The sequence below is a fragment of the Eptesicus fuscus genome, chromosome 15 (assembly GCF_027574615.1).
Source record: "Eptesicus fuscus isolate TK198812 chromosome 15, DD_ASM_mEF_20220401, whole genome shotgun sequence".
Taxonomy (NCBI): Eukaryota; Metazoa; Chordata; class Mammalia; order Chiroptera; family Vespertilionidae; genus Eptesicus; species Eptesicus fuscus.
The window spans coordinates 38,877,919-38,903,313 of NC_072487.1; positions in this window are offsets into that span (position 1 = coordinate 38,877,919).

Genomic DNA, 25,395 nt, shown 5'->3' on the forward strand with positions numbered 1-25,395 from the left:
CACATGGCTAATATGACACAGAAAAAATAAATAAAAATCTGTTATCTTCTGGCTCCAGTATCCAGTGATTCTCCCATATGAATCATCCCTAATTTTATGATCTCCCTGGCCATGGGCCTTCCCTAGAACTCAATTTTTTTCTGTATAAGAATGTAAAAATTAGATGTCATAAAATATGTTTTCCAACTCTAAAGAGTCCATTTTCTCTACTTGATATAATTCTAATGAACACAAATGGTGGGATTACCATGAATAATAACCACTCACATTTTGTTGGGGACCAATTATATTACAAGTACAATGCCAGGTGACTGCACATTTATTCAATGACTTTGATCTAAAAAGCTCTTAATAAATAAAATAGCACACATTTAAACACTTTTTTTAAAAAAAATGTAAGAGTGTTCATATATTTCTGGAAAAAAAAATTAGAATTAACTTGATCCTAATTTAAAATTATAGTTTTGAATTGTACACCAGATAAACCCTTTCCATGAAAATGTGATGGTTACTCGAGAGTTAAAATCTTCTCTCACTTTTGCAATAGTGACAATTTGAGTATTTCTGGTTTAATATGTGACTATCCCAAGGGATGTAAGGTGCCATTAGTGAATGCAGAGCTATTGCTGAGGAAATGCTAAATAAAATTAATGTCTTTGGAGTTACTAACCCCCCAAACAGCCGCATTCCCTGGGCATGTGAGTATGGAGAGGCTGTGCATATGAACCTAAAACCCTGGAGACCAAAGCATTGTGCTGTGTAGAAGATCATGATTTAGTAACATCTGGTCTTTTTGTTCAGCTGAAAAAGGTAGTGAAGATGAAGGGAAATGCAGTTATTTCAGCCATGCTGAAATTAATTTGAGAAAGATGACACAGCAGTCATGATTGTTACCTTGAAGAACTCTATCCCCAACAGGCTTCCCATTTCTGAACTTAGACTATAAATGAAGCCAAGTTACTTTTTCCTGAAAGGTCTACACAGGAAAGAGAAGGGATACAAAAAACAAGCTGTTATGGGAATCTCCGGTTCTTTTTCCAAGGCTCTGAAGAAAAAGGGTAAACTCCAGCTCCAACAGAAAAGCTGCAAAGATTCTCTAAAGCCCTAATGAACCACAACCCTCCTTTCCTGTGGATGGGATCGGGGAGATGGAACAAGGGGGCCCTAATGGGGCAGGGGTTCATTTTCTACTTCTTTCCCCTTAAGGGGAATTCTCAGACTGAAATTGAAAGAATCAAGACTGAGATCACATGATCATGTCTCAGAATCAGCCTCCACTGCCCAACCTTTATCTTCTCTCTCTTCCTCTTAGTTGGGGATCCTGATACCCCACTTAGGAAGGCATAACCCTGCCCAGTTCCTAAGCAACCTTGAATAGCTAGCATCCTCAAGCTTCATTATTTGACAGTAAGAAAGAATGAGGGACTCTTAGAAAATTAAATCATGCTCTCCAGATGCTGAGTCTAGTGCCTTAGTGCTATCTCTCATAGGGAATACCAGCCATGCTTCACAGCCAATCTTTCTGCTAATCGAAGTCAGATACTGTATACCAAGTACATCTCATCATCTAAGGAAAGCTTTTTTCCATTCAAACTTCTTTGCACCCATTTACTTCTTCTCACATGTGTCAATTACATTGTTTAGCTTTCCAACCCTATTTTACGCTGGCTAAATTCTGAGTACCCTTTAAAGCTTCTGTCCATTTTCCATTCCTAGATTGGATTATTCCTCCTTTCTCCTACTTATTGGTCAGGGCTCCTATAGCTGAATATCTATTAGTAAATAATGATCATCAACATTCATCAAGTATATGGTACATACCATATACATTGCATGATGCTCTATATTTTCTTTTCTCCTTAAAATAATTGATATGGGTAAGTATTATTCCCATTTGGCAGATGAGCAAATTAGAGCTGAGAAACATTAATTATGTCACCATTATTATAAACCCTTTACTCCCACCTTTAATAGATACATTCTCTCTAAAGCCCCAGAGTATTAAATTTAAGACAATGACCAAAAAAGCTCATAGGACCATTGGGTTGGAATGATGCTATCCAACCATGTAGGGGTATCAATATAACATCTAACATGCAAGTTAGAGAAGAAAACATTTCATAAATGTTTTATTGGTACATCAACTGGGTTTACATCTTTTAATTGAATTTATCTGCTTATCACCATAATGACCCTCACTTCTTACTAAGCAGGACTTTTTTTGAGAGGGTGAAGAGAAGTGAAGCTGGTGATGTTTATCCATGCAGGAGAGAAACCCTTCTGGTGCCTTTATACACTTATTGTGAGACTCTAATATTTTAAAATTCTATTAGTGGTGAAAGATTTCCATATATATCTTATTTTTCCAACATCTGGCACTAGGCACAACACTTGATCCAAACCTCTCTTCTCTCCAGTTTCAGCAGCCACACATAAAATAACTTGAGCATCTAATTATAGAATGCCTATATAGAAGCAAAAAAGAGGGGGAAAACCTCCAACTTCTAACACCTTCACTACAACCCAATTCTGTCCATATCATTCCTTCTCTACTACTACCACTTCGTTCAAGTCTACATCAGCTCTCCTCTAGACCACTGGGATATCTTCCATATGGCACAGCATCCAAAGTGATCTCTGAAAGACATAAATTATATCATCCTCCTACTTAAAATCTTCTTTCAAATTCTGCATACATTTCAAGTACAACACATACTTCTTGTCCTGGCTTGCAAAGTGGTATCTGTTGCAACTCTTACATCATGTTGCCAGCTTGCCCACTCTTTTACCCACACTGGTCTTTATGATCCAACTGGCAAGCTCACACTGCATTAGGGCCTCTGTCATGTTGTTTTTCATACCAATACCCATAGAGCTGCCCCTTCCAGTCACTCAGATCCCAATTCACTAATCCTATTTAGAGCAACCTTTCCTGACTACTCAACTGAAAAGAGACACCACATCACTCTCTATTATGTCACCTTATTTTAATCATCTGTCTAGCATCTATCACTGTACAAAAACGTGTTTGGTCTCTCCTCATTTACCAGATTTAAATCCCTTATGAGTGTTTGGTTTTGTTTGTTTGTTTGTTTGTTTGTTTGTTTTTTGTTTTTTGCTGTTTCTGGTGCATATCTGAAATACAGTAAGAGCTAACTTTTAAATAAAGGAATGAATGAATGGCTCCTATAAGAAAGAGGGTGAAAATTCAGAGCTAAAAGAAAATATCAGACCTTGAATAAGTAGATGACATACAATGAAAACAGCTATTTTGGGAAAAGAAGCAAACAAAGACTTCCAAGAAGTTTATGGATAAGAAAATGTGGTTTCGAAAGGGGTTAGCAGAAATAGGTACACAAGGTAAGGGATGGAAGGAGGAGGAATGGTAGAGCTGGCTGAAAGCACAAAATGTTTTGTAGAAAAACAGAATGCAGAAAAACAGGGTGTGTTGAAACAAGGACGTTTTTTTCTTGCAAGTGCAAAATAAAGTTGCAAAAAGGCCAGGAACCAATCAGAGAGGTGCACAGATAAAGAGCGGCCTTTAGCAGATAGGAGGGGAAGAGCAGAAGGCTTCTGCGCCAACACATGTGGGTCCCTTCCCCGAGTGGGGAGCCTGTGTTTGCTTGCAATAAACTCCTGCCTTGTTTGAACTCCTCTGGTCCTCGGCTTCATTTTTTGATTCCATGAGAGAGGACCCCGGGATGAATTCCTGCTCACCCGTTCCAGTATCCGTTTTAAGGATTGCCTTCTGATGCCCTGCTTGACAATTGAGTAAGAGAGCTGCTAGAAAGCTTTACCATAGTTCTCCAGATACTGGGTTAGAACTCTTCCCCATCTCCACCCCAGATCTTGCCACAATCCTGCCTGAGTTTGCAATGCACATGAGCATTAGATCATCCAGATGCTCTTTACCAAGCTTAACCTTTGTGCCTTTTTCTGCTCATGTTATTGTAACTTGTCTTTAAGGAGGAGAGCTCTGCATCACTCATCTCCACCAGTGACATAATGACTATAATCTCGGCATGTTTTTCAATATAGAATGCAGAGAATGTCAATAGCTCAAGTAATATAATGTAAATATTTTCATCTATCTTCCCGCCTTTCTGGAAGCCCTTCTGTATTCAAAAGTGTTTCAAATGTCATGAGAGATTCAAAGTCCCCTAGGACATGAACATCCTTAAGAACCAAATGCTTGATGAAAGTATTAATGGCCACATATTCCGGGTCATTGCATGTATCAACAGTCTGCTCCTTTTTATTGCTGAGGCATATTCCGTAGTATGTATGCACCACATTTTCTTTAATCATTCATCTAATAAAAGATGTTTGTGTTTCCAATTCTTGGCTATTTCAAATAAAACTGCCATAAACATTTATATACAGGTTTTTGTGTGATCCTATGTTTTCATTTTTCTGGGATAAATTCCCAAGAGTAGGGAAGTTGCATGTTTAGTTTTATAGGAAACTGCCAAACTATTTTCCAGTGTGGCTGTACCATTTTGCATTCCTGCCCAGCAATGTCTGAATGGTTCAGTTTCTCAGTATCCTCACCAGCATATAATATTACTATTTTTTAACCATTCTAATATCTTGACCACTAGGTATAATTATCACAACACCTAACCTCTCATGATGGTTTTCATTTTGATTTCTCTCATTGTGAATTATGTTGAGCATCTTTTCATATGTTTATTTGTCCTCTCTGTATCTTCTTCAGTGAAACGTCTGTCCAAGTCTGTTGCCATTTTATAATTGAAAAAAAAAAAATTTGTTGAGCCTAGAGAATTCATTATATTCTAGATGCAAGGTTCTTTGTCAGATATGTGATTTAAAAACATTTTTACCTAATTTGTCATATTATTCTCTTAAAAATAAGTTTTTCATTTTTGTGAGATCCAATTTATATTTTTCCTTTAAGTGTCATATTTTTAGTGTCAAATTTAGTTCTAGGTTCCAAGGATTTTCTTTTATGATTCCTTCTAAAAGCATTGTAGTTCTACATTTTACATTTATCTGTGATCCGTTCTGAGTTAATTTTTGTATAAGGTATGAAGTTTAGGTCTCGGTCTTTTTTTTCTTTTTCTTTCTTCTGCCTATGGATGTCCAATTGTTCCAGTACCATTTTTTAAAAGGCTGTTCTTCCTCCATTTAACTGCTTTTGCATGTAGTGGAAAATCAGTCGGTCTATTTACCTGCCCTCTATTCTGCTCCACTGATCAATGTCTTTATCCTCTGCCAATACCAAAGTCTTAAATACTTTATATAGTAAGCCTTAATATATAGTGGAGAGATTCTTTCTACTTTATTCATGTTTTTAATTATTTAAAATTATTATTTAAAATTATTATTATAGTATGTTTTCTTTTTATATACTTTTCATAATAACTTTGACTATGTCTATAAACATTTTTGCTGGGATTTTAATAGAAATAGTATTAAAACTATAGATTAATTTGAGGGGCATTGATATCTTTACTAATGTTGAGTTTTCAACTTGATGAGAATATTTTATCTCTCTATTTTGGTCCTTAGTTTCCTTCATGAGCACTTTGTAAGTTTCAGCATAGAGATTCAATACATGTTTTGTTACATTTAGTAAATGTATTTCATTTTCTTTGGAATTAATATATTTTTAGCTTGTTTTCACACAGTCATTGTTTATATGTAGAAACATAATTGATATTTTTTGTACTTGCTTTAAGAGTATTTTTTCCAGCTTTATTGAGGTATAATTAGAATACTGCATGTAATTAATGTATACATGCAATTAATATAACAAAATTTTAATTGCATAATATCTTATTTTTAACTACTGTGGTAGGCACTATGTCAAACCTAAGTTCTCTGGAACTTGCTCATTTTGAATAACTATAACCTCTACCAATTAAACAACAACTTCCTGGTATATCCTCCTTTCCCCATCCCCTGGTAATCACCATTCTATTGTCGTCTTCTGTGTTTGACTATTTTAGAGGCCTCATATTCTATATTCAGTAGGAATTAAGACATTACATTTATATGTCATAATTTCAGAATGCAGATGAAGCAATCTTATTAAAAATTCACCACTTCCCTTCCATTCTCTCCTCTGATTGTTCACCCAGTTTGGATAGAGTGTAGTGTTAAAACAGCAGGAATGCAGATAGGCTTGTATTGATGTTACTATCTTAGGGGAATGCCTCTCTAAGGTTTGTGTTCTGTTTCTGCAGACTAGACAAAATATTTAAGGTTTTGGGAGTTTTTCTCATCTAGAAATAGGAGAGATACTTATCCCATCCACTTCACAGCCATTATTATAATGACCAAATAAGTTATTGGATATGAAAAATTGACAGCACTATCAAATATGACTTATTGCTATACCTCAGTATCAAAAATAGATCTAAAATTGATGCCACACAACTGAACTATTGTTTTCTTTCTGAATTACTCTATATGCTATATAATGTCTTGAATGTAAATAATGTTAACAAATCAGCATAAGAATAAGTCAGTTTCCTCAAATAAATTGAAAAATTTTATTGCAATTGAAGTAGCCAGCCTTCAAGATTGATCCCAATGACCCTTGCCTTCTGTTATTCATGTTCTGTGTAATTTCCTCCTGTTGAGAGTAGGCTTGACTTACTGATTCATTTATAACAAATACGGCAGAAGTGACCCAGAAACTAGACCATAAAAGGCAGTGTGGTGTAACTCTCAATTGCTCCTTTATCATGTGTCTCAGGGAATCCAGTTGCCATGTTATGCGTAGCTTTATGGAGATGTTCATGTGGCAAGGAGCTGAGACTTTTTGCCAACAACCTTCTGAGTGAGTTTGGAACTAGGTTCTTCAGCCCTAGGATAAGTTTCAGGTGACTGCAGCATCAGCCAACATCTTGCATGAACCTTCATGAGAGACCCAAAGTAAAAACACTCAGCAAAGCCATCTCTGGTCCTTATCGTCACAAACTGCATTAAATAATAAACCCTTGCCGTTTTAAGCTGCTAAATGTTATGTTAATGTGTTATGTATATTTTGCTACACCATGCTACAGAGCAAAGACAAATATAAAGGAAATGCTTTGGAACAGTGATCAGAAGATAAAAGATATTTTATAGTAGAAGCTTAAAATGCCTTGGATACAACTATTCATGGAATTTGAACATTGAACTGGGGGTAGGTGATCTTGCTAAGGAGATTTCCCACCAGACGGTGTTGGAGTTGCCATCTGGTTTCTTCTTGCTGCTAATAGTAAAATGTGAGAGGCAATACATAAGCTAAAGGAAGGACTATTAAACAAAAAGAAGCCAATGCTGGCTTGTTTTAAAAATTCTTAGTCTTTCTGGATAGCAAACAATGCTAAAATTAAGAAATGGCTTCTGAGTAAAAGTCAACTTCAGAGAACTCTCAGGAAATCATGATCTAAAGATGATACTGAAGTTGTGACTATACAATCCATTATTAAGACCACTGAAAGATCAAAGGTGGTACCCTATATTATATTCTGTTAGACAAATAGCCCTCTAAATATTTTAAGGATGTAACTAACAGATCTTCTGAATCAATCAAGCTTCTAATATGTTTAAAGGCATTTCCCTTCAGCAGAAGCCCAGGACAGAGAAGAACTTATCCCTAAAAGATTTGTGCAAGAGGCTTCGGTGGGGTAGAGAGAGATTAACCAGTGAACTTCCTATATAATAAAAGGGTAATATGCAAATTGACCCTAATGGTGGAATGACTGGTCACTATGATGTGCACTGACCACGAGGGGCAGACGTTCAATGCAGGAGCTGCCCCCTGGTGGTCAGTGCACATCCACAGGGAGAGAGCCTCTCCCGCCTCTGCATTAGCGCTAAGATGTCCATCTAATGACTCAGACCCGCTCCCCAGAGAGGTGGACATCCCATGAGGGCTCCCAGGCTGCCAGAGGGATGTCTGACTGCCAGCTTAGGCTCAATCTCCTGGGGATGGACATATCCCTAGGGTCCCGGACTGCGAGGGGATGCAGGCTGAGCTGACCCTCCCCCCTCCCCCAAGTGCATGAATTTTCGTGTACCAAGCCTCTAGTGTGTGTGTGTGTGTGTGTGTATGTATGTGTGTGTGTGTGTGTATGTATATATATATATGCATAGGTCGTGGATACAAACAATAATGTGATGAAGGCCTGGGAGAGGCGGGTGTTGGGTGAAGGAGGTCAATGGGGGAAAAAAAGTGAGATATCTGTAATACTTTCAACAATACAGAAAAAATTTTTTAAAAGAACACAAAAAAATAATAAAGTGTTGGACCCAAATAAGATTCACAGAAGACCCATAAACTTTTTAAAAGAATTAAATAAACTAAACTCTGCCAGTTTGGAGTGAAAGGAACAGAGGGAGTATGAATTGAGAAAAGATGTTTGGAATCTCAAAGTTCTACTGGCAGAAAGCAGGTTGAGAAAACTGCTCAGCTGCAGACACATACCTTTAAAGAAAAAGTATGACTCAAGTGGGTGGGTAATGAGCCAGTAGCATAGAATTACAGAGAAGGACTCCAGAGAAGGAGTAACTGAGCATGAGAGAACTTCTATAGCCCCAAGACTTGGATGTTCAACATTTCCCCTTCCCCTTCCCCTTTGTGCATGATTGCAGTGGCAATTATTCTACATCTGCCTTACCATGTCTGCCTTACCATGTTAGGTACATATAGGACCAAAAAAATTGCTTCTTCAGTTCAAAGAAGAAACTTTATCCTCAGCTGCATCTAATTTAGGTGAGAAGATCCTAGACTTTGAGCTGATGCTGTAATGGGATGACTTAAGAGTTTTGGAAAAATAAAACTATATTTTGCTTATGGGAGGGACATAAATTATTGGGGCCACAGGAAAGACAGTGGTAGGGAGCCTGTAAGGCTGCCCCCAGTGATCCCTGTCTCTCCTCCAGTCAAGTATACACTGACTTAATGACTTGCTTGTCATGAATATAAGGTGAAGTTGACAATGTGTGATTCAGAGGCCAGGTCTTAAAAGACAGGATGGTGTCACTCTCAAGTCTTTCACTCTGAAGGATACCAGATGACATGTTGTGATCAGTCCTATGGAGAGTCCTACATTGCAAGAAACTGAGACCACCTGCCAATAGCTACAGGAGAGATTTAAAGCAGAACCTCTGGCTTTGGACAAAGCTTCAGATGACAACAGTCCAAGCCGGAATTGCATGAGAGACCCTGAGCCCAAAACCATGATTTACCTATTCCTGAATCCTTGACCCTTAGAAAAACTCTGAGATAAACATTTATTGCTTTCAGGTGTTAAGTTTTGGGAAATTTTATTATGTAGTAACACATAACTAATACAACATAGAATTGAATGAAACAAATCTGAGTAAAGAGATTTTGTAGATTGAAGTTTCAAGTCCAGCCAAATGTCCTGTTTACCTTGAGAACTACTGTATCTGATTAGCCAATGAGACTAATCCTATATAATAAAACCCTAATATGCAAATCAACCGAATGGCGGAATGACCAGCAGAACTACCGGTTGCTATGACGCACACTGACTACCAGAAGGGGGACGCTAAATGCAGGAGCTGCTCCCTGGTGGTCAGTGCACTCCCACAGGGGGAGTGCCGCTCAGCCAGAAGCCAGGCTCACAGCTGGCAAGCTCAGTGGCAGTGGTGGGCGCCTCTCCCGCACCCGTGGTAGTGCTAAGGAGCAGCGAGCTGAGCAGTAAGGAGCAGGCAGGCAGTATGGAATGAGGGGTCCTGGACTGCGAGAGGCATCCCGGACTGCAAGAGGGATGTCTGCCTGCCAGCTTAGGCCTGATCCCCTAAGCCGGCAGGCAGACATCCCCCAAGGGATCCCGGACTGCGAGAGGGTGCAGGCTGGGCTGAGGGACCCCCACCCCAGTGCATGAATTTCATGCACCGGGCCTCTAGTAATCTCATAAAAATCCATGTACTGGCTGCTTTCAATCAGAGAGCTAGCATTTGGAGACAGTATTGAACACTCTGAGTCAGGGGCATAATTAGCTCACAAAATAACAAATATTTTCAGCCAATGGATTTTCTATACACTATCTTGAGTTAAAAGGTTTGTCTATTCCTTCTTGGCCGATGGTTTTGCATTAACTGTGTATTCAAATTTCAAAATATAATGCCTGGCAAAAGGTGTAACAATGATAGTTTTAAAACTATCCTACCTAATAAAAGAGTAATATGCAAATTAACCATCACTCTGCTACATGCACAAGCCACGCCCACCAGGCACGCCCACCAGCCAATCAGAGCGAGTATACAAATAAGCCCAACCAAGATGGCTACAGCCACAGAGAGCAGGAGGGAGGCTTGGGTTTCCCAGGCAACGGATGAAGCCAAGCTTTCTGCCTGCCCTTCCCGGCCTAAGCCTCTACTCAAGGCTACAAAGTTTCAATTATAGAAGGTAAACAAATCCAAAGAGAAATGGCAGCAGCCACGGAGCTGGAAGGAGCAGGAGGCTAGGGTTGCCCCCTGCTTTCCACACACCCTGGCCGGCCCAGGACTCCACTTAAGGCTACAAAGTTTCAATTATAGAAGATAAACACAAACCCCAACAGAAATGGCTGCTGGCCACAGAGCAAGCAGGAGGCTTGGCTCCACTCCAGGCTACAAAGTTTCAATCATAGAAGGCAAATAAATTCCAGATTCCAGGGCCTCCGCTTGGATTGCCAGGGGGCGTGGCTGGCCTGCAAACCACCATAGGCCCCTTGCTCAGGCTGCCCCACGCCCCAAGGAAACCCCCACTCTGATCCGGGACACCCTTCAGGGCAAACCAGCTGGCCCCCACCCATGCACCAGGCCTCTATCCTATCTAATAAAAGAATAATATGCAGATTGACCATCACTCCAACACACAATATGGATGCCCCCTGTGGTCAAAGATCCTGCCCCCATGTGGACACAAGATGGCCACCACAAGATGGCCAGCAGGGGAGGGCAGTTGGGAGGCACCAGGCCTGCAAGGGAGGGCAGTTGGAGGCGATGAAGCCTGCAGGGGAGGGCAGTTAGGGGTAACCAGGCTGGCAGAGGAGGGAAGTTGGGGGCAAACAGGCTGGCAGGGGAGCAGTTAGACATCAATCAGGCTGGCAGGGGAGTGGTTAGGGGTGATCAGGCTGGCAGGCAGAAGAAGTTAGGGGAAATCAGGAAGGCAGGCAGGCGAGCAGTTGGGAGCCAGCAGTCCTGGATTGTCAGAGGGATGTCCGGTGGGATTGGGCCTAAACGGGCAGTCAGACATCCCTTGAGGGGTCCCAGATTGGAGAGGGTGTAGGCTGGGCTAAGGGACACACACACACCCGCCCCCATGCACGAATTTTGTGCACTGGGCCTCTAGTCTTCTATAAAATGATCAAGGGCTCATGATAAAAATCAGCAAGAAATTTAGGACATCATTTGCTAATACTACTTTTGCAGCCCAAAGGAGCAACCAATACAATGAAAGGGCACACCCTAGTGCAAAAGAAAGCATACCATGTAAATAAACCTATTATATAGTAACTCGAAGTATGAAACTCAAGTTTTGATTCCTAGTTTAGATCAATCTCAAGGGCCCATAAAACTGCAAGAATCTCATTCAGACAAAATCTCATAAGAGTTCATGTACTCTTTGCTTTCAATCAGGCCAGCAATACAGAGGAAATACTCTCTTTCATAGTATTTCAACATTGCAGCTTCTGGTCCTGGCCACATTCCAGAAATGGAAAGAAGAAAGAAAATATCTTAACCACATATTTGGAACCCTACTAACCTGAGATTTATTTCCAGTTCTTAACAGAGTGTTAGAAGAATTTTATCCTGAAACTTGTTCCTTGATCTTCTTCTTTTTTTAATCTTTATTGTTGAAAGTATTACATAAGTCCCCCTTTCCCCCAATGACCCCTTCTAGTGGACCCCTGGCCCTCACCCCAGGCCTTCACCACACTATTGTCTGTGTCCATGGGTTATGTATGTATGCATACAAGTTCTTTGGTTGATCTCTTAAATAATGAAAGTGAGCAACACATTCAAAGATTATAAAAAGCAAAGGCAATTATATAGATAAATTCAGAAAATAATTTATTTTATAGCATCATACAAAACCACAGATTTGCACAGTTTTTGTCACAAAGATTTTCCTTCCAAAAGAATTATTATTTATTTTATTTTATTTTTTCCATCACCATTTATCCCCTCTATGTCCTCTATTTTATTTTTCAATTGTATCAAACCCAGTATGCATATATTCATTAAATAAATTCAAATATTGTATAATAAAGTCAAATGGAGGGGAGTCAGCCCACTAGCTAAAGATTACAGGCAACCTTGAATTTAGTGACTCAAGCAATTAGCACAGTTGATTGCAGTGACAAAAAAATCACCAGGTTGTATAATGCAATCTTTATTATTAGATAAAACTATTCTTTAAAGACAGTGGGATATGTCTTATGGTTTATTAAGTTTCCTTTTTATATGGATTTAAGTTTTCAGAGTTCTATTATTTCATTATATCTAATTTTTTCTAATATAATATATTGATTAAAACAAGTATGCACATAGTTCAGGTAGTGTAAAGCTGAAGTTCAGACAACCAATCAGAAGTTTTGAAATGGTCCCTGCATCTCAGTCTCTTCTACTTGGAAAACATCACTTTAACCCCAATGCAAACTTACTGCCCAAGTCAATCTCAGTACTTCTGATTGCACTGCAAATGTCAATTCTTTAGATTAACCATCTCAAGCTAAAATACTGGGCCCTGTCATCTTTGAATTTTTAATTCCCTTCTCTTAGGGCCTCCTCTACAAAGGCCACAATACCTAGAAAAGAGGAAGCATCTTTTAGGGGTTGCCTCTTTTCTTTGTGAATATTTGGCCTACATACAGAGACAAAATGCTTATGTGTAATAATCCTTAAAGAACTGAGGAAGTCTAACACTGTTACAGGGACACCAAAACTTCAAAGGGTTTTACTGAAGATATTTATTACTAGTGTTTTCAGGAGTTCCAAAGTCTATGAAATAACCCCGTAATTTTTTAAAAAAAATAAATCTAGCTCCTAGAACTGTGGCATTTAATTTCTGATTGATTTCTCCCACTAAGTCCGGAAAGGATCAAAAGGAAAGGCCAGCTCGGCTGGCACAGCTCAGTTGTTGAGCATGATCTTATGAGCCAGGCAATCACAGTTCATTCCCAGTCAAGGCACATGCCCCGGTAGGGGGCGTATAGGAGACAACCGATCAATGAGTCTCTCTCATCATTGATGTTTCTATCTCTCGCTCCCTCTCCCTTCCTCTCTGAAATCAATAAAAATACTTTTTAAAAGATTGGTATTTGTTAAAGATTCAGATTCCTAAGGCCAACCCACAACAATGTAGATTAAATGGGTCTGGGGTACAGCCCAGGAATCTCAATTCTTGTACATTCCTGCGATTACAGGCAACATTTTGATAAATGCTGGGTTGTATCTTCTTTGAGGTTCCTTTCTAGATGAACGACCTTTCTTTAATGACCAAAGAACAGACAGCTCTCAGCTCTACTTTCAATCACCACACTATCTTAGGCCAGGTGTCTCCCTGTCACAGGTTGCAGCTGATTTTAAGTTCTAGACAGGATCTTTCCAACAACAGAGAACAGACTATCGAAATAACTCTAAACTATTAGCACTTCATTGTCAAATTCCTGGATGTGTCATCACATCTTTTTTCTGTCAGATAGGTCATTGCTCAGGTGTGAACCTGATTATTTTTGAAATGGCTAAAATAAAAAAAAAAGTATTATAGTTGTCTCTTTGGCAGCATGGATTTTCTTTCAAATCTTTATGTTTTAGGGGCAATGTGAGCGTTAGCTTTAGTGAGCAATAGACTTGGTATATGAAAGGTCTTGGGATCTTATGGGAAGTAAAGAAGAAACAAAGGGTTCTATAAAAATGAGGACAATGGGAAAAAGAGAAAACAACAATTCAGAATAGAAATATCATTTTGAAACCAAATATTTAAGTATAATAACAATGTAATTATGCCTCTAGTAATCAGTATTAATGCAGGTGTTGGTCAAGTAATATCTGAGAAGTTTGGTTATTTATACAGACTATATTGACAATTTACAGTAGACTCACAGGATGCTTGCTAGTAAAGACAGAGAGGAAGATAGGTTGTGATTAACTTAAAGCAGGAATAAAGCCTGGCCTCTATTAAGTACATACTGTAATTTGAACAATATTTGCTATCAACTAGAAAAGGCCAGTTGACTGACTGAACCTGTCTGGGAGCTGAGACTCATGGAGGGACTAGATCTATGGCCAAGTAGAAGAAAAGAAAATCAAAAGCACTTTTTTTTTACACAAGCACTTTCCTAGAATGGCTCAGTTTTGTGAAGGAGAGTTGAAATGAATTAGAATTCTCTAAATATTGAGATTCAATTGCCATAACATGCTTAGGGGCATTATTGTGGAATTGAGTGCCTGCAGGCAGATGAAGGATTTGACCCAATGCCCTTATCCAGCAGTCTTCCAACTCCAATCTAATGAACACATACTCATAATTATTTCTCAAATAGTTTTTATCTAATTTTAAAGTGGATAATTTATACCACTTGTATAAAAAGGCAGTAAGTTTCATTAAAATATTTAGCATTAGTAGAATTTTGAGCAGAATATATTTCTTATGGTTTCACAAAGTCATACATATTTATAATATTAAAACTCTTCAGTTGCTTTAATAATAGAATCTCTATCCCATAGATCTGAATACTAATTTTAATATGCTCCTGTAGAAGAAAGCTATGTGCACAAGAAAATGCATTTGTGTTTTTGTGCATATTTCTTGTTTACTATACTTTCTTTTAATTAAACCTTGTTTTCAGCAAAAAAAAACGTTTTTTAGCCTTTTTTATTCTTTTTTTTTTTCCTGTTGTAAGTTAAAAATACAAGAGCTTGGAAGACAGTTACCACATCCTGTTCAGGAAGTCAGGGAAGGATCTCATCTTAGCCTTCCAGCATATCCTGCATTATTTTGACTGGTTTTGTTTCAGTTCAAGGCTTTGCCTAATGGGTCATTCCTTTTTGAAAATATAAGCATTTAGGGCAAAGAATCACATATGCCAGTACATTGCTAGTCTCTTGTGGCAACTTCATACAAAGAAGTGGCAAAACATCAAACTGTGAAATACTGTTTTTAGTGTGTGCTGCCTTCCGAAATTTAGTCATCTCGGAGAGCTTTGTGAAGTAATGAATTAAATAGTCATAATGCAATGATGCTGTAATAAAATGGAGCTGTGATCCATCTATCATCTATCCATCTATCTTCTAATCCATATCTGAAGGGGTGCATGCACAGGACTCTCAAAAGTGGGCAAGTATACATTCATCATAGCTCCTATCAGCCTGGGATAGGGGGGAAAAGCCTAATTTATTGAGAGAGGAAATATGTGCCAGGACATAGGAGCGATAGCTCTTTCCTTCCTCAAAGTGCTGGCGGAATCTTTATTCTGGCTCACATTCTTCCAGTGCCAATGAGAATGTAATGTGAGATTTAAAATATCCATCTAAAACAATCCATAAACTAATACTGAGATCCTGTTATTCTGATCTCCAAGGAATCCAGACACTCAGAAACTTTAAACTAAAAACCTCCCACAGCGTTGGGAAATCAGAGTGTGATGGTTTCTTCTCTCAGATAGGAATCTCAAACAGAAAGACATCAACCTGGGAAGTATGATTTCACACGTTTCATGCATTTCATCAAGCTCATGTAACATTAAGCCATGGTTTGGTCCATCAGTGGCCTGGATTTTAAAGCTAAGTAGGCTTGGAGATTTTGCTCTAAGTTTGCATTTGGGTTTCCTGAGAAGTTACGCTTTTGGTGTGGGCTGTCCTGTTGAAACTCGCAGCGTGGCCTGGGGAAGCTGACAGTGGCCTGGGATCCCAGTGATAAAGCGGTCTGACCTTTTCTTTAGCTGTGCACCCACTATTTGGCCTAACGACTTAAACTCTATGAGCCTGTTTTCTTTTATGTAAAATGTGAATAAATTGCACTACATGTTAATATGGATTTTTTTTTTTTAGGTTTAGTTAATACTGAGGCCCCAAGACAGTAAAGGTCAACCACTTCTTCTTTTCAAAGTGACATGATGGAACATGTAAGAAGAGATTTGCAAAGCAGTAGGGAGTAGGGACAGCCAAGTTTTGCAATGTGTCTGCCCTTGTGCAATATTTACCAATGACTTAGGGTATAAATGGATTCAAGTTGACCACAACAGGAGGAGTTTGAGATTAGAGTGAGGATTTCCTTCGGGAAATTTGTTAATATGAGAGGATATCCTCCACTCCCAGGGAGAACAGGATGGAATAGTTTAGTCTACTTCAAGGTTAGTGAGAAGGATTTCGAGGAATACTACATAATGGGTATGTTATGTGTGCCTCACAGTTTTGAGAAAGACCATGGCATCTGGCTCTTGCCTATAAATTAAAAGAGCAAAGCTGGAGTTCTTGGGGCAGCTAAATGAAAACGGGGCAAATGGTGGGTCAAAGGAATGTGGTTACTAGCCTCTTTATAGACCAACCAAAAAGGCTGCCTGTGTGGTGAGAAGACCTCCAAAAAAAAGGAAAAAAAAAAAGAGTATATTCTGAACATCTAGATACAAGGAAGGAATGATAAGGAACCAACTGGAGTGAAAGTAGTCACCTACTTCACATGAATTGCAAATGGTAATTTCCCAAGTTAGAGGGACTTATAAATACCCATGAATACCCATGAAAGTGCCCCATGAGAGTGAGCATTAGCTTTAAGCATCTGCTATAACCAGAAGAAACCAACACCAGATGGGTGCCTGATTGGGCATGTAAGCCTTTTCCTGTTCCCTCCACTCTCTATCTTCTTCAACAGTGGAGATGAACTGAGAAACTCCAGACTGTGATTAGAGGAGCTATGAACCGCTTTCACCTTTCTCAGTTCTGGTATCCTGCTTTAAGATAAGAAGTTTAAGTTTTTTATTATTACACTGAACTTGAAATAAGTTAGAACATATTATGACTGAAAGTAATGGGTCTTTTTAAAAAATATATTTTTATTGATTTCAGAGAGGAAGGGAGAGGGAGAGAGAGATAGAAATAACAATGATAAGAGAAAACCATTGATTGGCTGCCTCCTGCACAACCCCCATTGGGGGTTAAGTCCACAACCTGGGCATGTGCCATAACCAGGAAGGGAATGGTGACCTCCTGGTTCATAGGTAAAAGCTCAACCACTGAGACACACCGGCTGGGTAGGAAGTAATGGTTCTTTAAGAAAAATCTATCAATGACAAGAAAATCTGTGGTATCTGCTCTAGGCTTCATGCAGACGCCAGAAAAGAACCAGTCCTTCAGAGTGTGTTTGAATGGTCATTGTGGGAAAGAATAAATTTGTTGACTTATTATCCCCCATATGTCCTACATGGTCAGTATACCGTTTCATAATATTTCTTCTTCTAAGTTTTTATGAGGAAAAAATGAGATAATATGAACGCACAGTTGCACTATATAGTGCTGGGTGCATATAAGAGACAATGCAGTTAATGATGGAAGGCTGCTAATCACAGTTAAGGTCCAATTTATCATGGGCTACTTTGATAACTTTTGCATGAGTCCTTTGATATATAGATTCCAACATACACAATGAATACTCACTATAATGTAGACAAGGTTCTTTCACGCCAGGTCTGTGGAAGGGCTTTCATTTGGATGGTGTTTACAACTGGGTAGAAGAAAAGTAAAATCCATGTCTCCAGTATCTTAACAAGAGAGTGAGGGAGTGTTCTGCTCTAGTGGGAAGACATTCTATCACTCCTGTTGTTTAGAAATGCTGGTGCAAAGTGAATAAAAAGCAGACTGACATTTTAAGTCAGGTTTATTGTTTTAAATTTTCAGCAGACAATACATTCTCTTATCACCTCTGCATGGGATGGAGTGGGCTCATTGCCCCTCCCTCCTCTGTCACTACATAAAACCATTGATTTCCTCCACAGTTCTAGACCAAGAAATAAAATACTTCCAGGGACATCAAACTGGGTGTGGAAACAATATATGTCCTCCTGTTGCTAGGACTGATTCTAGCATCTATGCTGGCTAAGCATGTCTCCCCTTGCCATCCCACTGCTCCATCTATATCTCTATACTGCTAGCATAAGTTGCATTGGCAGGGATGGTCTTCCCAGATGAAGAAGAGCTGATCTCAGCCCAAATCATACAGGTAGCTTCAAAGGCTCAGGTTGCCTTTGTGAGAGTCAGAAACCTTCCCTACAAAACATTTAAACTTACTAGCATTGCAGCTACCAGACTGTGGTAAAGGAAAGAGTCTAGCCAGCAAAAATACTTATTTTTTTATAAACTTTTCACATCCAGATGCAAAATTAGTGTACTGTCTTGACAACACACAGAGGGCCATATACTTTTTTGTCCAGGAGAGGTCATAGACTTTTATTGTTTTTAGAAAGGAGAATGTGGGTGGCAGGAAGATCGTGGACCACAGAGGGAATGAACATAAGAGTGTGAATTCAGGTATTACCATCTACTAGCACAGTGAAATGGTGCTAGCTGATTTACTTCTTTGATCAGTATCTTCTCTTTGTAATGGTGAGATTAATGCCTATCTTGGAGCTATCTGAGGACTCAATGTTATAACAGGGGATAAATATAAAAATTACCACAAAAGGTGACCAATGTGCATTTGCCTAATTAATTATATATAAAGGATTCAGGATCATTCTTGGCACAAATCAGATACCCAGAAATGCGCTCTCTCTCCCCTTTTTTGGTAGAGTGAACAGTAGATAGAATAAAAACTCATGACATCTCTAGGCAATGCTTTATCAAGGAAAAGGCTTATATGTGTAAGTAGCTTTTCACAGCCCAGGGGAAAATACATATACTTTGAAATTATGATTTGATATTTCTATCATCCTGATTAAATTAATCTATCTTGGTGTGTTTTCTCCTCATCTGTAAAACAAGAGGTAAGTGGATTTTTTCCCCTCCACAAAATTGAATGATCCATATAAAAGTGTCTAACACAGTGGTTGACAGACAGAAAGTTCTCAATGCAAGCTTTCCTGTCCTGTTCCTTTCTTATGCTGGATAAGGAGGTTGAAAACAGGGTGATCATTGAAGCACAATGCCATTTAAAAGTATCTTTGGTATAAGATGATCAATTGGCCTTAATTCTTCTTGGTAGACTATTAATCAAAAAGTAAAACCTGCCTGGCCAGTATGGCTCAGTGTTTGAGTGTCAATCTATGAACCAGGAGGTCACGGTTTGATGCCTGGTCAGGGCACATGCTCAAGTTGCTGGCTCAATCCCCAGTGCAGGGTGTGCAGGAGGCAGCCAACCAATGGTTCTCTCTCATCATTAATGTTTCTATCTCTCTCTCCCTCTCCCTTTCTCTCTGAAATCAATAAAAATATATATATTTTTTTAAAAAGTAAAACCTAGAGGGGGGAAAAAAGATCAAAAGCAGAAGTGTCTACAGGGAAAGCAATAGTCCAAAGAGTTAAAGTACTGCAGTAAGACATTATATCAAAGCTATTTTTAATTGATTCTCCATAAAAATGAAAGACAACACACTGACTACATCAGAACTATAAACCACTGATGTAATGAAATCATTACCCAATGTATATGTTGATACTCACTTAAAATGGCCCTCTTCATAATGCAGAATCATTGTAAAACTACTCAGGGTTAGGGATGGAGGAGGGGCAGTATTTTGTGAATAGTCTCATAATTGGGTATATTCCAAGTGGTATGCAAACTGGTCTAGTTCATACTTTCCAAAAACAGAGAACTGTTATTATCATGGAAATTTGCCCTATAGAGATGAAAAGAAAAAAATATGTCATGTTTGGCTAGAATTGGTCAATAAAGGGGCTGAATTCAGACAGAAAGCCCACAGATCTACTTCAAATGTGCTTTACAAATGAATTAGAGTATTTTGATCTATTCCAAGCTAACCACACTTCAGTCCAATTTGGCTAACTCCAATGGGTACTTATAAAATACTCTTCATTAGAAAAGAGAAACAGTGAAAGGCTTTCAAAAAGCATATACAGGGAGATCTCCATGACTAAATATAACATATTAATCTAATTATATTAAGGAAATTCCTTAGAGCTACTTCTCAAAGATATGTGTTCAAATCCTGACAAGATTTTTGTTTTGTTTCTCATGACTATTCTCCAACTGAGACATCTCCTTAGGGGAAAAAAATATTAAAAACATACAAAATCTAAGGTTTACCTCTCTTCTCTGTTTCATCAAGTTAGCATGCATGTGACCTTCCCAATGATGTCATTGTAATAACCTGGTTATTGTTTAACAGGAAAGGAGTGAAAGGGGAAACGAAATAGCATAGGTATGCCTTTTATACAGCTTTGCCAAAAAGCTGCATTTAACATTCTCCAAGTCTGTTCTTTGCTAATGGATGGGGGAAGGGACTGGACAAAGACAGTTTAGACCCATGCCCAGTAAGGTCTGAGTGACATGGGAAGGTGCCTACCAGTCTGCTTGTCAATCAGACCTGAAAGCAAGACAGGGACCATGATGGGTATGGCCACTGCAAATGCAGGGAATCTAAATATATAAACTTCCAAACAAAGGAAGTTCCCTTCCCTCTCTTCTCTCTCTGGAGCTTGGTACCTGGCTGTCCTGTGGCAGGAGGATGTGCTCCCCTGTGCCCACATGGCGCATGGCCATGTTGGACTCCACACATGGACTAATGGACTGTAATTAGCCTGAATATTGAACCACACCCAGCTACAACATGGAATGGAAGCTCTGGACCAGGCGTCCTCAAACTACAGCCCACGGGCCACATGCGGGTCTTTTTGCCGTTTTGTTTTTTTACTTCAAAATAAGATATGTGCAGTGTGCATAGGAATTTGTTCATAGTTTTTTTTTAAACTATAGTCCGGCCCTCCAACGGTCTGAGGGACAGTGAACTGGCCCCCTGTTTAAAAAGTTTGAGGACCCCTGCTCTGGACACTGGCTTCTTGATCCACTGGACCTACAGCTTGTATCTTTTCCAGGACTGGCTTAAGGGGCAGGGGACTTTGGAACCTGAGAAATGTAACTTCACACTAATAAAGCCTGATTCCACATCCCATCTTCCTGTGGCAGCTTCTGAAAATGCGTATTTCAGTGGCACCCCAAGAACCTCATTTCCCCGAATGACAGGGGAGTTTAATTCTCTGGTAACACTAGGATGGATTGAGACATATCAACTTCCTAATATTTCTTCACATCTTAGCAGCATCAGAGTTTGGAATGGGGGAAACCAAATATTTGGTTATTTATTCTTATTTAAACTAGCATATTTTAAATCCTTTAAGACTGTATGTACTATGTGTGACAAAAAAATGTTAGAGAAAAAAATTTATATATCCTCAATCTGTCTTTTACAAGTAAATTCTGATATCTAGAGAGAATTTTTTTAGCTGGAACAACCTCAATATACTGTGCACTGTGAAAGATGATATTAAGTGATTGATATTTGAATAAAAATTTAGAGAAGCAGAGGAAGTTAAATTGTCCTGACTGAGAATTAGTGCTATTTAGAAGGACTTAGAATGGGATAGCTGACATCAGTGAGACAAGTCTGAATGAAATCAGTTAGTGGGGAGGTTGAAAAGGAACAAAACTTTGGTGGCTTTTGAATAACAGGAGAGACCATTTAAGTGATGTTGGAGGGAAATGTTCCAGTGTTGGGAAATGAATTATTATGAGTTGAATAATATAATCCCTATTCTCTTTTTCCACCTCTCTTTTTTTCTGACCTCTCTGGAATCTTTAGTAAAATATTTTTCTCTAATACCTAATAGGGTATATTTTCTTTGAGTTGAAGTACAGCTGAGCTGTACTCTAAAATCGGGACTGAAGTCTTATGGCAGGGCCAAATTTATTTCAAATATTATATGGATAGTCATTTGAAAAGAATACTTGATTCTGATTAAAATTGGGAACTATGCTCAAGAGGGAAAGTCAAGAAGAATTTCAGTTGTAATTCTAATATTTCAGGTAAAATTCAAATAAAATAGGTAGTTCCTTATTATGTCTATTTAATTACATATTTAGTATCTGCTATGTACTGGGCATTAGTGCAAGGATACCTAGTTCAAGTAGAGACAGATTTTAAATCTGAAGGCACAATCAATCTCTTGAGAAGTAAATGGTTAATAAATGTAAAAATACCTTTCAAAATAAATCTCCTTGTGACAGGTAGTCTCACTATTTTCCAGTCAAAATTTCCATAGCTTTTCTCTCCCTCACAATCCAAGACTCCAAAATTCTTCCCGAACATCAACTATGCAGGTCTTTTCCTTTTCTTCCCTTCCCATTTCACTGTAAAATATTTCTCTTCTGAGAGTCAAGGAAATTTTCAAGAGGCACTGATATTTGATGTGGATAATGCAGATTAAGTAAGAATTGCTGGGAAAGCAAAAAAGGGAGGGATGTTCATGTCAGCGTGAATATCAGGTACAAAGATTCTGAACACTAATGAACATGGTATGTTTGGGATATGGCAGAAGTCTACTGCTAATGGTAATAGATGTGACTAAAACTATAGACTGGGGTAGATGCTTAATGACCTTGTATGACAAAGTAAAGAAAGATTACTTCATCTTATTGACCAGAAACCAATGAAATTCTTTAAACAGGAAAGTTTCATTGTCAGATTATTTACCAGAAAAGTTACTGGCAAAGGGTGGATGAAAGAGGGTACATTCAGAAAAAGAGGCCTAATACAGAAGTTTCTGAAATAGTCCAGATCGTCTGTGGTAATACAGTGGTTGCTGAAATAGGAAACAATTTAAAGAAATGCGGAAGATGAAGAACTCCTCATAACTGGGGAATCATTGAATGTGGAGCTTGAGAGAGAAGTTGCAGAGAATGGCTTGAGCTGTGTGTAACGGGGCAGGCAGACAGTGGAAGAGAATTTGCATATGGTGATTAATGACTATGTGAGGATTCCATACAAGATAGAGTATTCTCACAGTTTCTGATTCAGTTCTAATATAAATGCCCCACTCTTCAAGGTTCTGAGCAAAACTGATCTTTAAAATACACAATTTCTAAAGTCAAAGATCGGTTGCAAATGGAAGAGAGAAAGGAGCAGATTTCCTAATTGGCAAAGTTTACTTTCAAAGAAAAGAAAACCAAAATATCTGAAAATTTAAATGATGGAGGAGAAAATAATCTGTATATATAAAAGCCTAAGTGACTGGTTGACCAGCTGACTGGCCAGTAGCTATGATGCACACTGACTACCAGGGGGCAGACACTCAATGCAGCAGGAGCTGCCGAGCTGTGGTGACTTGGCAGATGTGGTTCTTGGATGATGCACCCAGAACCAGAGAGGAGGGAGCCCCATTCCGGAGGGTGTCACCTGAGAACCGCCCCCTCGCAATCCAGGACCCCTCAGGGGATGTTGGAGAGCTGGTTTTTGGCCCAATCCCTGCAGGCCAGGCTGAGGCACCCCACCTGTGTACAAATCCGTGCACCAGGCCTCTAGTTTAAAACAATGACTAACAAAAATAGACTGAATGTGCTTCAATTTTTTAAATGTATTCATAAACAAGTTTTATTGTTTTGGCTACAATGATGTTTTTATACCATGTCCCAAAGATTTATATTTTGCTTAGCCTAAAATGATAAGTTTTCTGAATTTCATTTTAAAATGTAAGGTAAAAAGTAGTTTTTATTCTAAATATAAAGTGTGTATATGTGTTGAACAGCAAAGGTCTGTCAGATATCAATAATGTTAAGCTGTAAAAAAAAAAAAAAAGACTATTGGTGTTTTTCCAAAAAATTGTAACAGTCAAGTAGGTTTTGCTTCTAAAGTCGAAGACAGTATTTTATTTCCTATTTCTTAAAACTGAAGTAGGACATGGCTCACATTTTTAAATGAGTCATTTTTAAAACAAAATAAGTATAATAATTATTATTCTTGTCCTAGGTCATTTAGTATTCTGGTCATACTAAAAAACAGTTCATAATTACTGAGTACAGATTGCTTGGAAAATGGCTATAGGACTATGAAATCAACCATTAGGATATGGATGGGGAGAGATTAAATCAGTTTGTTTTTGTTCTTTTTTGGTGTGTGTGTGTGTGTGTGTGTGTGTGTGTGTCACTTTATACAAAATAAATAACAAATCACTTCTTTCATTTCAAAAAATTTAGTCCTTTCCTATTTTTGTCCTCCTGAGTTATAAGGTATCAAAGAATTGCTTTTATTCTCAGGCTCTAAGTCATAAATCAACTTGAAATCAGCAAATACCCTGAAGGGAAAAGTGACCCCCAAAGACAGTCTTACCTCTCCCTGATTTTTGTATTTTACCTATTTCTTCACTTCCTTGTTAGTTCTCAAATACCGTCAACCCAATTCTTTAAAATATATTTTGTCCAACTTTTCTAGGAGTATTCATACCAGAAGCAGAAGTCCTAGGATTTGTTTTAGAGTCAAGATATTTTTCTGCTTTTGCTATTATTTTTTTAGTCCCTCATTGTACTTTCTGGAAAAAATCCTCAAGGCTATGATGTACTCACCAGATGTCCTTTCTAGAAGCACTTTTTATTTGCAGCAAGCTTTTTATCTGTTCAACATGCTTAGTTTTATAAATTGAAGATGCTTATTTGTTTTGTCATCATTAAGGATGAGAGTTAAGGTTCCCACTTTGTTGCTGACATTATTCACATGGTGTTTATGCTGAAAGGATACTGAAAATTCCCAATTACAAAAACACATCAGTTTATTTAAAGACCCACAGCTGGAGGAATATGCTTAGAGGACTGTTGGACATCAGGAACCCACTGTCTAAAAGTTCTTTGTTCTCCTGATTTGTTAGCCTGTTGGGCACAAGTAACTTCTTAGATCCTATCTGTCTGCATAGAACATGGACTTACTTGGCTGAACACACGAACAGACCAAGAGCCATCAGCTGATTCACATAATCTGATCACTTCTTCACTTATAAATGCTTTTATCCAATTGTTATTTGAATACATTTTTCAATCATGAATAATCAGATTTTAAAATTTTAAAGAAAATTATAAACTATACTTATATACCATAGAACTTTAACATTGCAAAACAGCACAGTTAATCTAATGTGAGCCTTTTTCTAATTAAAAGTTCACTGGAAAGATTCCAAGATGCATTTACTACCAGTAACTATTCAATAAAGCACACTGCCACTCTCCAGAAGGACCATACTAGTCTACTACCATTGAAATATTGAATAATATCCATCTATATTCGGTTCAGTAACTGTGTACTGAGAACCTATACGAATAATATAGTCAAAAGGACAAATATGAAATCTATGAAAGAAAGAGTTAAAGTTGATGAATCTGGGGCCAAAAAGCCAAGTATCCCATATGGAATAGGACCTAGCAAGCCA